The sequence below is a fragment of the Salmo salar genome, chromosome 13, assembly GCF_965601325.2.
Source record: "Salmo salar chromosome 13, fSalSal1, whole genome shotgun sequence".
Taxonomy (NCBI): domain Eukaryota; kingdom Metazoa; phylum Chordata; class Actinopteri; order Salmoniformes; family Salmonidae; genus Salmo; species Salmo salar.
In genome coordinates this window covers 10667015-10681207 of record NC_138303.1, presented here as the reverse complement: position 1 = coordinate 10681207, position 14193 = coordinate 10667015, and the positions used below count along the sequence as shown (strand labels likewise).

The following is a 14193-nucleotide window of genomic DNA, read 5'->3' as shown; positions in this document are numbered from 1 at the left end:
AGGATGTCTTCCTTGTACCGCACAGCATTCAGATTGCGTGCAATGACAAGCTCAGTCCGATGATGCTGTGACACACCGCCCCCAGACCATGACGGACCCTCCACCTCCAAATCGATCCCGCTCCAGATTACAGGCCTCGGTGTAACGCTCATTCCTTTGACGATAAACGCAAATCCGACCATCACCCCTGGTGAGACAAAACCGCGACTTGTAAGTGAAGAGCACTTTTTGCCAGTCCTGTCTGTTCCAGCGACGGTGGGTTTGTGCCCATAGGCGACGTTGCTGCCGGTGATGTCTGGTGAGGACCTGCCTTACAACAGGCCTACAAACCCTCAGTCTAGCCTCTCTCAGCCTATTGCGGACAGTCTGAGCACTGATGGAGGGATTGTGCGTTCCTGGTGTATCTCAGGCAGTTGTTGTTGCTATCCTGTACCTGTCCCGCAGGTGTGATGTTCGGATGTACCGAACCTGTGCAGATGTTGTTACATGTGATCTGCCACTGCGAGGACGATCAGCTGTCCGTCCTGTCTCCCTGTAGCGCTGTCTTAGGCATCTCACAGTACGGATATTGCAATTTATTGCCCTGGCCACATCTGCAGTCCTCATGCCTCCTTGCAGCATGCCTAAGGCACATTCACGCAGATGAGCAGGGATCCTGGGAATCTTTCTTTTGGTGTTTTTCAGAGTCAGTAGAAAGGCCTCTTTAGTGTCCTAAGTTTTCATAACTGTGACCTTAATTGCCTACCGTCTGTAAGCTGTTAGTGTTTTAATGACTGTTCCACAGGTGCATGTTCATTAATTGTTTATGGTTCATTGAACAAGCATGGGAAACAGTGTTTAAACCCTTTACAATGAAGATCTGTGAAGTTATTTGGATTTTTTACAAATTATCTTTTAAAGACAGGGTCCTGAAAAAGGGACGTTTCTTTTTTTGCTGAGTTTACTATGACACCCAGGTGACTGCACTGTTTACTCACTATATTAAAGTGATCTGGTATGTGTATCTACTGTGTGCATATATATTATATATGTGGATGTCTACGGATGGCATAATCAATATATAGCTAACCTATATCTGTGGCTCCTCTGGTGGCTTTGAGTAGAATGAGTATAGATTTATATAAATCTAACCAGATCTGCAGACCTACAATAGCTTCTCAGAGACAACTGAATGGACTTGAAGAGCTTGAATTTTTTGACAGATTTATATTCACTCCCTGTGTTGTCAAGATGCAGCTTCACTCCCTGTGTTGTCAAGATGCAGCATCACTCCCTGTGTTGTCAAGACGCAGCTTGGAAAGAAAGGGGAGAAAAGCAGAGTAAAGTGGTCTGTCTGTCTGTCTGTCTGTCTGTCTGTCTGTCTGTCTGTCTGTCTGTCTGTCTGTCTGTCTGACTGCCACACAAGCCTCTTCAGTTGTCTCTTGTCACTAGTCTTGGAAAAAGTACGAAATTGTCATTTTTGAGTAAAAGTAAAGATACCTTAATAGAAAATGACTCAAGTAAAAGTGAAAGTCACCCAGTAAAATTCTACTTGAGTAAAAGTCTAAAGGTTTCTGGTTTTAGGCCTCCTGAGTGTCGCAGCGGTCTAAGCTAGAGATGTCACTACAAACCCAGGTTCGATCCCGGGTTGTATCACAACCAGCCGTGATCAGGAGTCCCATATGGTCAGGGGGGTGTCAGGCCAAGGGGGCTTTACTTGGCTCATCGCGCTCTAGCAACTTCTTGTGGCGGGCCGGGCGCCTGCAGGCTGACCTCAGTCGTCAGTTGAACAGTGTTCCCTCTGACACATTGGTGCGGCTGACTTCCGGGTTAACTTGTTAGGGACAGACCTTCCGCTAGTGGAACGTCTCACCAATATCCAATGGTATAGCGTGGCACGAATTACAAATACCTAAAACATGCAAAAACTTCAATTTCTCAAACATATTACTATTTTACACCATTTTAAAGACAAGACTCTCCTTGATCTAACCACATTGTCCGATTTCAAAAAGACTTTACAACGAAAGCAAAACATTAGATTATGTCAGGAGAGTACCCTCCCAAAAATAATCACACAGCCATTTTCAAAGCAAGCATATATGTCACAAAAACCAAAACCACAGCTAAATGCAGCACTAACCTTTGATGATCTTCATCAGATGACACTCCTAGGACATTATGTTATACAATACATGCATGTTTTGTTCAATCAAGTTCATATTTATATCAAAAACCAGCTTTTTACATTAGCATGTGATGTTCAGAACTAGCATACCCACCGAAAACTTCCGGTGAATTTACTAAATTAATCACGATAAACGTTGACAAAAAACATAACAATTATTTTAAGAATTATAGATACAGAACTCCTTTATGCAATCGCGGTGTCAGATTTTAAAATAGCTTTTCGGTGAAAGCACATTTTGCAATATTCTGAGTAGATAGCCCGGCCATCATGGCTAGCTAATTTGACACCCACCAAGTTTGGCCTTCACCAAACTCAGATTTACTGTAAGAAAAATTGGATTACCTTTGCTGTTCTTCGTCAGAATGCACTCCCAGGACGTCTACTTCAACAACAAATGTTGTTTTGGTTCGAAATAATCCATAGTTATATCCAAATAGCTCCGTTTTGTTCGTGCGTTCAAGTCACTATCCGAAGGGTGACGCGCCGGCGCATTTCGTGACAAAAAAATGCAAAATATTCCATTACCGTACTTCGAAGCATGTCAAACGCTGTTTAAAATACATTTTTATGCTCGTGGACGCGCGCTCCAGTGTCATTGTTCTCAGCAGGACCACTCACAAAAACTCCTGCTGTTTTTCGCCCAGAGACTGGAGAGCTCTCATTCCACTTTCTGGCGCCTTCTGAGAGCCAATGAAAGCCGTAGAAAATGTCATGTTACAGCAGAGATGCTGTATTTTTGATAGAGATGCCCTAGAAGGAGAACAAATTGTCAGACAGGGCACTTCCTGTATAGAATCTTCTCAGGTTTTGGCCTGCCATATGAGTTCTGTTATACTCACAGACACCATTCAAACAGTTTTAGAAACTTTAGAGTGTTTTCTATCCAAATCTACTAATTATATGCATATTCTTATTTCTGGGCAGGAGTAGTAACCAGATTAAATCGGGTACGTTTTTTATCGTGAAAAATACTGCCCCCTATCCCAAACAGGTTCAGAGGGCGGGTGTTAAGAAGCACGGTTTGGTGGGTCATGTTTCGGAGGACGCATGACTCAAACCTTGCCTCCCGAGCTTGTTGGGGAGTTGCAGCGATGAGACAAGATCGGAAAACGGGTAAAGTACAAAATATATATATATTAGTCATTTGAACAGCTTTATTGTACACTCAGTGAGGAAGTTGTCTTTGGATTGAATGAGGCAACAGGTTGGAACTGGAAGAGCTGTGATAGTGAGCCTGAAATGGATGAACTGTTAGGATGAATCATAACAGTTTAAGCAGAGAAACGGTTGGCTTGGTATTAACACCTCTCCACGCACCATGTGTCCTGGTGGTGAACCTGGTACATTATATTGGATAGACCCAGAGAGAGAATGTTCTAAAACGATGATGATTCATTTAAAATGTCACCATCTGGTTCATTTAAACAGGAGAGAGAGAGAGGTAGAGAGAGAAAGATGTAGAGAGATCATGTAAATAGAGAGAGATGTAGAGCGAGAGAGATGGAGGGAGAGAGAGAGAGATGTAGAGAGAGAGATGTAGAGAGAGAGAGAGAGGGAGAGAGAGCAAGAGAGAGATGTAGAGAGAGAGAGAGATGTAGAGAGAGAGAGAGAAATGGAGGGAGAGAGAGATGGAAAGAGAGAGAGATGTAAAGAGAGAGAGATGGTAAGAGAGAGAGAGATGTAGAGAGAGAGAGATGTAGAGAGAGAGATATAGAGAGTGAGAGAGATATGTAGAGAGAGAGAGAGATGTAGAGATATGTAGAGAGAGAGAAAGAGATGTAGAGAGAGATGTAGAGATAGAGATGTAGAGAGAGATGAGAGAGAGATGTAGAGAAAGATAGAGAGAGAGAGATGTGTATATGTGTCTGGTCCCAGTAGACTTACTTGACGTATTCCTAGTGGAACAAAGCATAGAAATAGAATAAATTCAGTTTATCAGTCAAGTTGCCAGGTTTAAAGGTTCCAAGCCCTTTCTAGAGATTATATTTCTATGGAGCAAAGGGCCTCATGGTCCCCATAGATTCGTTTTGAAACATAATGTAGGCCTTGTGTTGAGGTTTAGGAGTGTAGACACTCCCCTTTCCACTTGAGGTTGTATCAGAGTAAGGGAATAGTGGTGTAGAGTGGGCCCCACAGAACCTGGGAGCTTACAGCTAACACTGTGTTGGCCATAATGGGAGGGTGAGTATAGTAACCTTAGATTAGGTTTGATCTGAGGATTACCTAATAATTCTTGATAATAATTCTTGATCATTCCCACTATTGGTTTAGGTGTGTATGACAGCTCAGAGACGTTTTTCCCAATAACTATGGATCAATAACTATGGATTAATAACTATGGATCAATAACTATGGATGAATAACTATGGATGAATAACTATGGATTAATAACTATGGATCATTAACTATGGGATTAATAACTATGGGATCAATAACTATGGGATCAATAACTATGGATTAATAACTATGGAATAATAACTATGGGATTAATAACTATGGATTAATAACTATGGGATTAATAACTATGGGATCAATAACTATGGGATCAATAACTATGGATTAATAACTATGGATCAATAACTATGGGATTAATAACTATGGATTAATAACTATGGGATTAATAACTATGGGATCAATAACTATGGGATCAATAACTATGGATCAATAACTATGGAATAACTATGGGATTAATAACAATGGGATCAATAACTATGGATCAATAACTATGGGATTAATAACTATGGGATCAATAACTATGGATCAATAACTATGGATCAATAACTATGGATCAATAACTATGGATCATTAACTATGGGATCAATAACTAGGGATCAATAACTATGGGATCAATAACTATGGATCAATAACTAGGGATCAATAACTATGGGATCAATAACTATGGGATCAATAACTATGGGATCAATAACTATGGGATCAATAACTATGGATCAATAACTATGGATCAATAACTATGGGATCAATAACTATGGGATCAATAACTATGGGATCAATAACTATGGATCATTAACTATGGATCATTAACTATGGATCAATAACTAGGGATCAATAACTATGGATCATTAACTAGGGATCAATAACTAGGGATCAATAACTAGGGATCAATAACTATGGATCATTAACTAGGGATCAATAACTAGGGATCAATAACTAGGGATCAATAACTAGGGATCAATAACTAGAGATCAATAACTATGGATCAATAACTATGGATCAATAACTATGGAATTAATAACTAGGGATCAATAACTATGGATCAATAACTATGGGATCAATAACTAGGGATCAATAACTATGGATCAATAACTATGGGATCAATAACTATGGATCAATAACTATGGATCAATAACTATGGAATCAATAACTAGGGATCAATAACTATGGATCAATAACTATGGATCAATAACTATGGATGAATAACTATGGATCAATAACTATGGATGAATAACTATGGATTAATAACTATGGATTAATAACTATGGGATTAATAACTATGGGATCAATAACTATGGGATCAATAACTATGGATTAATAACTATGGATCAATAACTATGGATCAATAACTATGGGATCAATAACTATGGATCAATAACTATGGGATCAATAACTATGGGATCAATAACTATGGAATAACTATGGGATTAATAACAATGGGATCAATAACTATGGGATCAATAACTATGGATCAATAACTATGGGATCAATAACTATGGGATCAATAACTATGGGATCAATAACTATGGATCAATAACTATGGGATCAATAACTATGGGATCAATAACTATGGATGAATAACTATGGATCAATAACTATGGGATCAATAACTAGGGATCAATAACTATGGGATCAATAACTATGGATCAATAACTATGGGATTAATAACTATGGGATCAATAACTAGGGATCAATAACTATGGATCAATAACTATGGATCAATAACTATGGGATCAATAACTATGGGATCAATAACTATGGATCATTAACTATGGATCATTAACTATGGGATCAATAACTATGGGATCAATAACTATGGATCATTAACTATGGGATCAATAACTATGGATCATTAACTATGGGATCAATAACTATGGATCATTAACTATGGATCAATAACTATGGGATCAATAACTATGGATCAATAACTATGGATCAATAACTATGGGATCAATAACTATGGATTAATAACTATGGATTAATAACTATGGGATCAATAACTATGGATCAATAACTATGGATCAATAACTATGGAATCAATAACTAGGGATCAATAACTATGGATCAATAACTATGGATCAATAACTATGGATGAATAACTATGGATCAATAACTAGGGATCAATAACTATGGATCAATAACTATGGAATCAATAACTAGGGATCAATAACTATGGATCAATAACTATGGATCAATAACTATGGATGAATAACTATGGATCAATAACTAGGGATCAATAACTATGGATCATTAACTATGGGATCAATAACTATGGATCATTAACTATGGGATCAATAACTAGGGATCAATAACTATGGATCAATAACTATGGGATCAATAACTAGGGATCAATAACTATGGATCAATAACTATGGGATCAATAACTAGGGATCAATAACTAGGGATCAATAACTATGGGATCAATAACTATGGGATCAATAACTATGGAATAACTATGGGATTAATAACAATGGGATCAATAACTATGGATCAATAACTATGGATCATTAACTATGGGATCAATAACTATGGATCATTAACTAGGGATCAATAACTATGGATCAATAACTATGGGATCAATAACTAGGGATCAATAACTAGGGATCAATAACTATGGGATCAATAACTATGGGATCAATAACTATGGATCAATAACTATGGATCAATAACTATGGGATCAATAACTATGGATCATTAACTATGGATCAATAACTAGGGATCAATAACTAGGGATCAATAACTAGGGATCAATAACTATGGATCAATAACTATGGATCAATAACTATGGGATTAATAACTATGGGATTAATAACTATGGATAATTAACTATGGATCAATAACTATGGGATCAATAACTATGGATCAATAACTATGGATCAATAACTAGGGATCAATAACTAGAGATCAATAACTATGGATCAATAACTATGGGATCAATAACTAGGGATCAATAACTATGGATCAATAACTATGGATCAATAACTATGGATTAATAACTATGGGATCAATAACTATGGGATCAATAACTAGGGATCAATAACTATGGGATCAATAACTATGGGATCAATAACTATGGATCATTAACTATGGGATCAATAACTAGGGATCAATAACTAGGGATCATTAACTATGGGATCAATAACTAGGGATCAATAACTATGGATCAATAACTATGGGATCAATAACTAGGGATCAATAACTAGGGATCAATAACTATGGATCAATAACTATGGGATCAATAACTATGGATCAATAACTATGGATCAATAACTATGGATCAATAACTATGGATCAATAACTATGGATCAATAACTATGGGATTAATAACTATGGGATCAATAACTATGGATCAATAACTATGGGATCAATAACTATGGATCAATTAACTATGGATCAATAACTATGGATCATTAACTATGGATCAATAACTATGGATCAATAACTATGGGATCAATAACTATGGATCAATAACTATGGGATTAATAACTATGGGATCAATAACTATGGATCAATAACTATGGGATTAATAACTATGGATAATTAACTATGGATCAATAACTAGGGATCATTAACTATGGATCAATAACTAGGGATCAATAACTATGGATCATTAACTATGGATCATTAACTAGGGATCAATAACTAGGGATCAATAACTATGGATCATTAACTATGGGATCAATAACTAGGGATCAATAACTATGGATCAATAACTATGGATCAATAACTATGGATCAATAACTATGGATCAATAACTATGGATCAATAACTATGGATCAATAACTATGGATCAATAACTATGGGATTAATAACTATGGGATCAATAACTATGGATCAATAACTATGGGATTAATAACTATGGATAATTAACTATGGATCAATAACTATGGGATCAATAACTATGGATCAATAACTATGGATCAATAACTAGGGAATTAATAACTAGGGATAATTAACTATGGATCAATAACTATGGATCATTAACTATGGATCAATAACTAGGGATCAATAACTATGGATCATTAACTATGGATCATTAACTAGGGATCAATAACTAGGGATCAATAACTATGGATCATTAACTATGGGATCAATAACTAGGGATCAATAACTAGGGATCAATAACTATGGATCAATAACTATGGGATCAATAACTATGGATCAATAACTATGGGATCAATAACTATGGATCAATAACTAGGGATCAATAACTATGGGATCAATAACTATGGATCAATAACTATGGAATCAATAACTATGGGATCAATAACTATGGATCAATAACTATGGGATCAATAACTAGGGATCATTAACTATGGGATCAATAACTATGGGTTCAATAACTATGGATCAATAACTATGGATCAATAACTATGGATTAATAACTATGGATTAATAACTATGGGATTAATAACTATGGGATTAATAACTATGGGATCAATAACTATGGGATCAATAACTATGGGATCAATAACTATGGATCAATAACTATGGGATCAATAACTATGGATCAATAACTAGGGATCAATAACTATGGGATCAATAACTATGGATCAATAACTATGGGATCAATAACTAGGGATCATTAACTATGGGATCAATAACTAGGGATCAATAACTATGGATCATTAACTATGGGATCAATAACTAGGGATCAATAACTAGGGATCAATAACTATGGGATCAATAACTATGGATCATTAACTATGGATCATTAACTATGGGATCAATAACTAGGGATCAATAACTATGGATCATTAACTATGGATCAATAACTAGGGATCAATAACTATGGGATCAATAACTATGGATCAATAACTATGGATCAATAACTAGGGATCAATAACTAGGGATCAATAACTAGGGATCAATAACTATGGATCAATAACTATGGATCAATAACTATGGGATCAATAACTATGGATCAATAACTATGGATCAATAACTAGGGATCAATAACTAGAGATCAATAACTATGGATCAATAACTATGGGATCAATAACTAGGGATCAATAACTAGGGATCAATAACTATGGATCATTAACTATGGGATCAATAACTAGGGATCAATAACTATGGGATCAATAACTATGGGATCATTAACTATGGATCAATAACTAGGGATCAATAACTAGGGATCAATAACTAGGGATCAATAACTAGAGATCAATAACTATGGATCAATAACTATGGATCAATAACTATGGGATCAATAACTAGGGATCAATAACTAGGGATCAATAACTATGGATCAATAACTATGGGATCATTAACTATGGATCATTAACTATGGGATCATTAACTAGGGATCAATAACTAGGGATCAATAACTATGGATCATTAACTAGGGATCAATAACTATGGATCAATAACTATGGGATCAATAACTAGGGATCAATAACTAGGGATCAATAACTAGGGATCAATAACTAGGGATCAATAACTAGGGATCAATAACTATGGATCAATAACTATGGGATCAATAACTAGGGATCAATAACTAGGGATCAATAACTATGGATCAATAACTATGGGATCATTAACTATGGATCATTAACTATGGATCATTAACTAGGGATCAATAACTAGGGATCAATAACTATGGATCAATAACTAGGGATCAATAACTATGGATCATTAACTATGGATCATTAACTAGGGATCAATAACTAGGGATCAATAACTATGGATCATTAACTATGGGATCAATAACTAGGGATCAATAACTAGGGATCAATAACTATGGATCAATAAATATGGATTAATAACTATGGATCAATAACTATGAATCAATAACTATGGATCAATAACTATGGATCAATAACTATGGATCAGAAACCACTTGGGTTTAGGTGCGCAATGTGCATCTGAAGACACTGTATCTGACTACTGGTGATAGAAAGAACTCATGAAACTCAGCGTATTTGCTGTCGTGTGGTGTCCTCTCAGTCAGACTGGGTGGGATGTAATCTCTACATCAAACAGCTTTCAGTGCGTTTCAACAATGATTGACAGCTAGGGCCTGTTATACAACGGGGTCTAATCCTGAATTTTGATTGGTTAAAACCACATTCCAGCTGGTGTCTATTCCACAAGTTACCACCGGCTAAATCTATGATGTTAAAATGCCTATTTACTCTGTTCCATCTGACTGCACAATCTACTGTCTTATCAGCCCAGCCAAGCAATTTATAAACTTGATCTCCACTATTAAAAAGCATCTAGACATTATCTCACATTTCTTTTAGACTAACACTTAGTTTTCAACAGCAGAGATTTGTAATATACTTGCTGTCTGTCTCTCCGACATTTGCAACATTGTTTCAATATTCAAATTGGATCTCCAGTTGTCCCATAGTAATGAGTGTGTCGGGAGTCTGGACGAGACAGACAGGCAGGCAGCTTTTCTCAGCCAGCTCGAAATCATGAATCAGCTGGCCAAATTTGTATGGATATATACAAAGACATGTCAATTGAAAAAAAGGTAGTTTGCAGTCTTTCTAGTTTCAGTTTGAAGTGATTGTGTTAGCTGTGTTGTTGGCTAGCTCCTCTCAACAACAGTGTCCTGATGAGACAGCACATTTTCTATGCCAGGTGAAATCACGCCTCGTTAGCGTGTTATGGATGTATCCAAATAAATGTCACAAGAAAACAGCTGAAACAAATGCAAATTCACTACTTTGCTGTTATTCTACTTTGCTGTTATTCTAGCTTATTCTAGCTTTTTAACCTGACTGAAAGTCAGCCGTAGTTGGCTAGCTAGCAAGGGATTAGAACGTTGCCAGCCAGTATGGCAATGGAACATTTAAAACGAACGACTGGGTCCATAGATACAGAACAAAAAGACTGAACGACTGAGTCGCATCTCTGGGAACCGAACCGATAGAACGAACGACCAGCCAGCTTGGGCAGCAACCCTAGATTTGTGTCGGGACTATATCTCGTGGAAGGATGAAACAGTACAAGTACATTAATCGAAATAACATTTTTTTTTTAAATGAAAATACGTCAATCATTATTTGTATATGTTGGTAAACCATTGTCTAAAAGTGCCCTTGAAGCCTGTGTTTGGAGGATATATTGGCACAGATTCGACTTCTGCCCCTCCCTGTAGCTCAGTTGGTAGAGCATGGTGTTTGCAACGCATGGTGTTTGCAACGCCAGGGTTGTGGGTTCGATTCCCACGGGGGGCCAGCACAGAAAAAAAAAGAATGTAGGAAATTAAATGTATGCATTCACTACTGTAAGTCGCTCTGGATAAGAGCGTCTGCTAAATGACTAAAATGTAAAATGTCTAGGGCCTAACAACACCCGTGCCAATATGTCCTACAAATGCCAGCTTCTCGGGCATTATCACTTAAATAGCTCCCACCACCAGATGATCCAAATGTTTATATACAGAATGACCCTTAAATACCCAGGCACCCCTCCATTGACACAACAGCTTCATGGATCTCCCTCTCTCTCTCTGTCCATGGCTCACCCTCGAGATTACCTATGTCAATGACATGTGACTAACCTGTGGACCCATATTGTAGGCTCCCTGCTGCTATCACTCATACAGTAATTGATAGAGGACTGGGTGTAGAGATATAAGGATCCCCTGAAGGGTTTAGTTCCTCCATTTTACTCCACTCCACCTCATGTCTCAAGACAGCCAAGTACCTGATTTATTTTTTGGGGGGGGAAGAGGAAACAGTTGAAGAGGTACTGTAGGAATATTAATCATAACTTCTCACTTTTGTTGTGTTTTGATAGGTTAAACATGTCTTTATGTGGTTGGGTTGAGAGGGGGTTTTGTGAATATGATGATTATTCTTGCTGTTTTTTTTTTATTTCCTTAATAGCTGTTTGGTTATTGTGTTTGAACACGCTGTATAATGGTATGTACACCGTATATTGGACTCGCTTGCACAGTCTGTGTAATACAACGTTGTAGACTCTAGGTGGAGTGTGACGGACACAAATGCAGTCAGATCCCATCACGAGCAGCGCCAGGGGTCAGACCATAAAATAGCTGTTTTACCGTCTAGAGGGGCATTTATAAGATGATACTAATACTAGAACAAATGTTATAACGCGTTATAACTACATCATAATGCCTAATACCTGTCAGTGGCGAGTAAAATGTTACCAATGTCTATTTATTAAACATTAGCTGTTACTCAAAGTAATCTGGACCTCTCGACGAGGTTGCTATGTGTTAAGTTAACATCGTTACGATACAGAGAGCATGACTCAGTGAGATGAAATTGGCCTTCGAGGGTTTTTGAGCAGATGCAGCAGCAATGCAACCTTAAGAGCTTTCTACACTACTCTTACCGTAGACACGGTGTGCGTCCCAAATTGCACCCTAAATTCCCTATATAGTGCACTACTTTTGACCATTTAATAGCACGGTAGAATTACTCTCACAGCTGGGATGCTTGTTAAAGAAATGATTAACCTCTGATGCTTGAAAGAGCTTTCTGGCTTTGTTCTTCCTCAACATGGCTGCTATTGAAACTGGAAAGTCTCCAGGCAGAAGGAATGGCATGGTTATTCACACAATGTACCCCGAGGAGCACCGACCTCTCTTCGATGTGTACCTGTTACATACATGCATGATGTGACGCGTGTTGCGTAATCTGTTCGAGAAGATAGAATAAATGGATAACTACATTTCAGAGGTCCGTCTGATATAATGACAGTGGCCATTGTCTAAGGAACCATTGTCCTCTCGTGACCTTGTCAAAGCTCCTGATTGGCTGATTGATAAGAACGAAATCGTATTCATTCTTCACTCGTCTACGTTGAGAGGAAAACAACCAAGTTTTGTAATCGAATCACATGGAGAGCATTCAGACCTCAATCAGATCAGCTGTATCCTCTCTTCTACCTCCCTTTTCAAGCACAATGTCAGAATTCACCACATTTCACCTGATTGCCTTAAAAGGGGTGACCCTTTTTCAAGTTTTTGTTGTTGTTGGAATTTCAGATAGTGATGATGGTGTGTTATTAATACTACATTAACATGTGTTTATGTATTTACCTCAACAGTGTTATTCTGTGTCTTGAAAGTGCAGATGAGAAAAATTCCCTTTTGCCTTATCCATTTTTCTGGCTATTTCTAACGTTATCAACTTGATTGGGAAATTGGGACATATTTCTGACATAGAGACATTGAGTTCACATCAAAACAACGCATCAATGCATGTTCCGAGAGAATACCGCTCCACCAATGACAGGAGGTGAAATAAATACACACTGGTCCTTTAATTTTATTAATGTGAGGGGGGAGGGGGGGGGGGGGAAGGAGGAGGAGGGGGGAAGGAGGAGGAGGGGGGGGTGGTCTTCCTTTTTATTACACAATCATCTGGTTCAAACCATACCCATGAGCTGATGTGTCTTTCACACTCACAGAGACACATAGAGACACATATAGACCTAAACCTTCCCCAGAGCGAAATAAAACAATGGAAAAAGCTAAAGAAGAGATAGACGGGGGTGATGAGAGAAAAACAGACCAGGCTCCAGCCTCTTTCCTCAGTGATGCATCTTCTCACCCCCCCTGCCAACCAGGAGCAGGGGGGGGCAGACACAGGCACTAGAACAGCCAACCAGGAGGGGGGAGGGGGGGGGGCAGACACAGGCACTAGAACAGCCAACCAGGAGCAGGGGGGGGGGGGGGCAGACACAGGCACTAGAACAGCCAACCAGGAGCAGGGGGGGGCAGACACGGCACTAGAACAGCCAACCAGGAGGGGGGGAGGGGGGGCAGACACAGGCACTAGAACAGCCAACCAGGAGCA

The 14193-nt window shown here is 38.1% G+C and overlaps 1 protein-coding gene across 2 annotated transcripts in view; it reads left to right on the top strand.

Moving 5' to 3' along the window:
- The window catches only part of ampd2b (adenosine monophosphate deaminase 2b), a 64601-nt gene that overhangs the window by 14862 nt on the left and 35546 nt on the right, over nt 1–14193 (top strand). Inside the window, exon 1 of one of the 2 annotated variants that reach the window (XM_045692879.2) lies at nt 12008–12109. The exons of the other annotated variant lie outside the window; for it this stretch is intronic. The gene's annotated coding sequence lies outside the window, so the exon portion shown is untranslated. Of the gene's footprint in view, nt 1–12007; nt 12110–14193 lie in introns of those variants that run through there. 2 annotated transcript variants of the gene reach the window in all.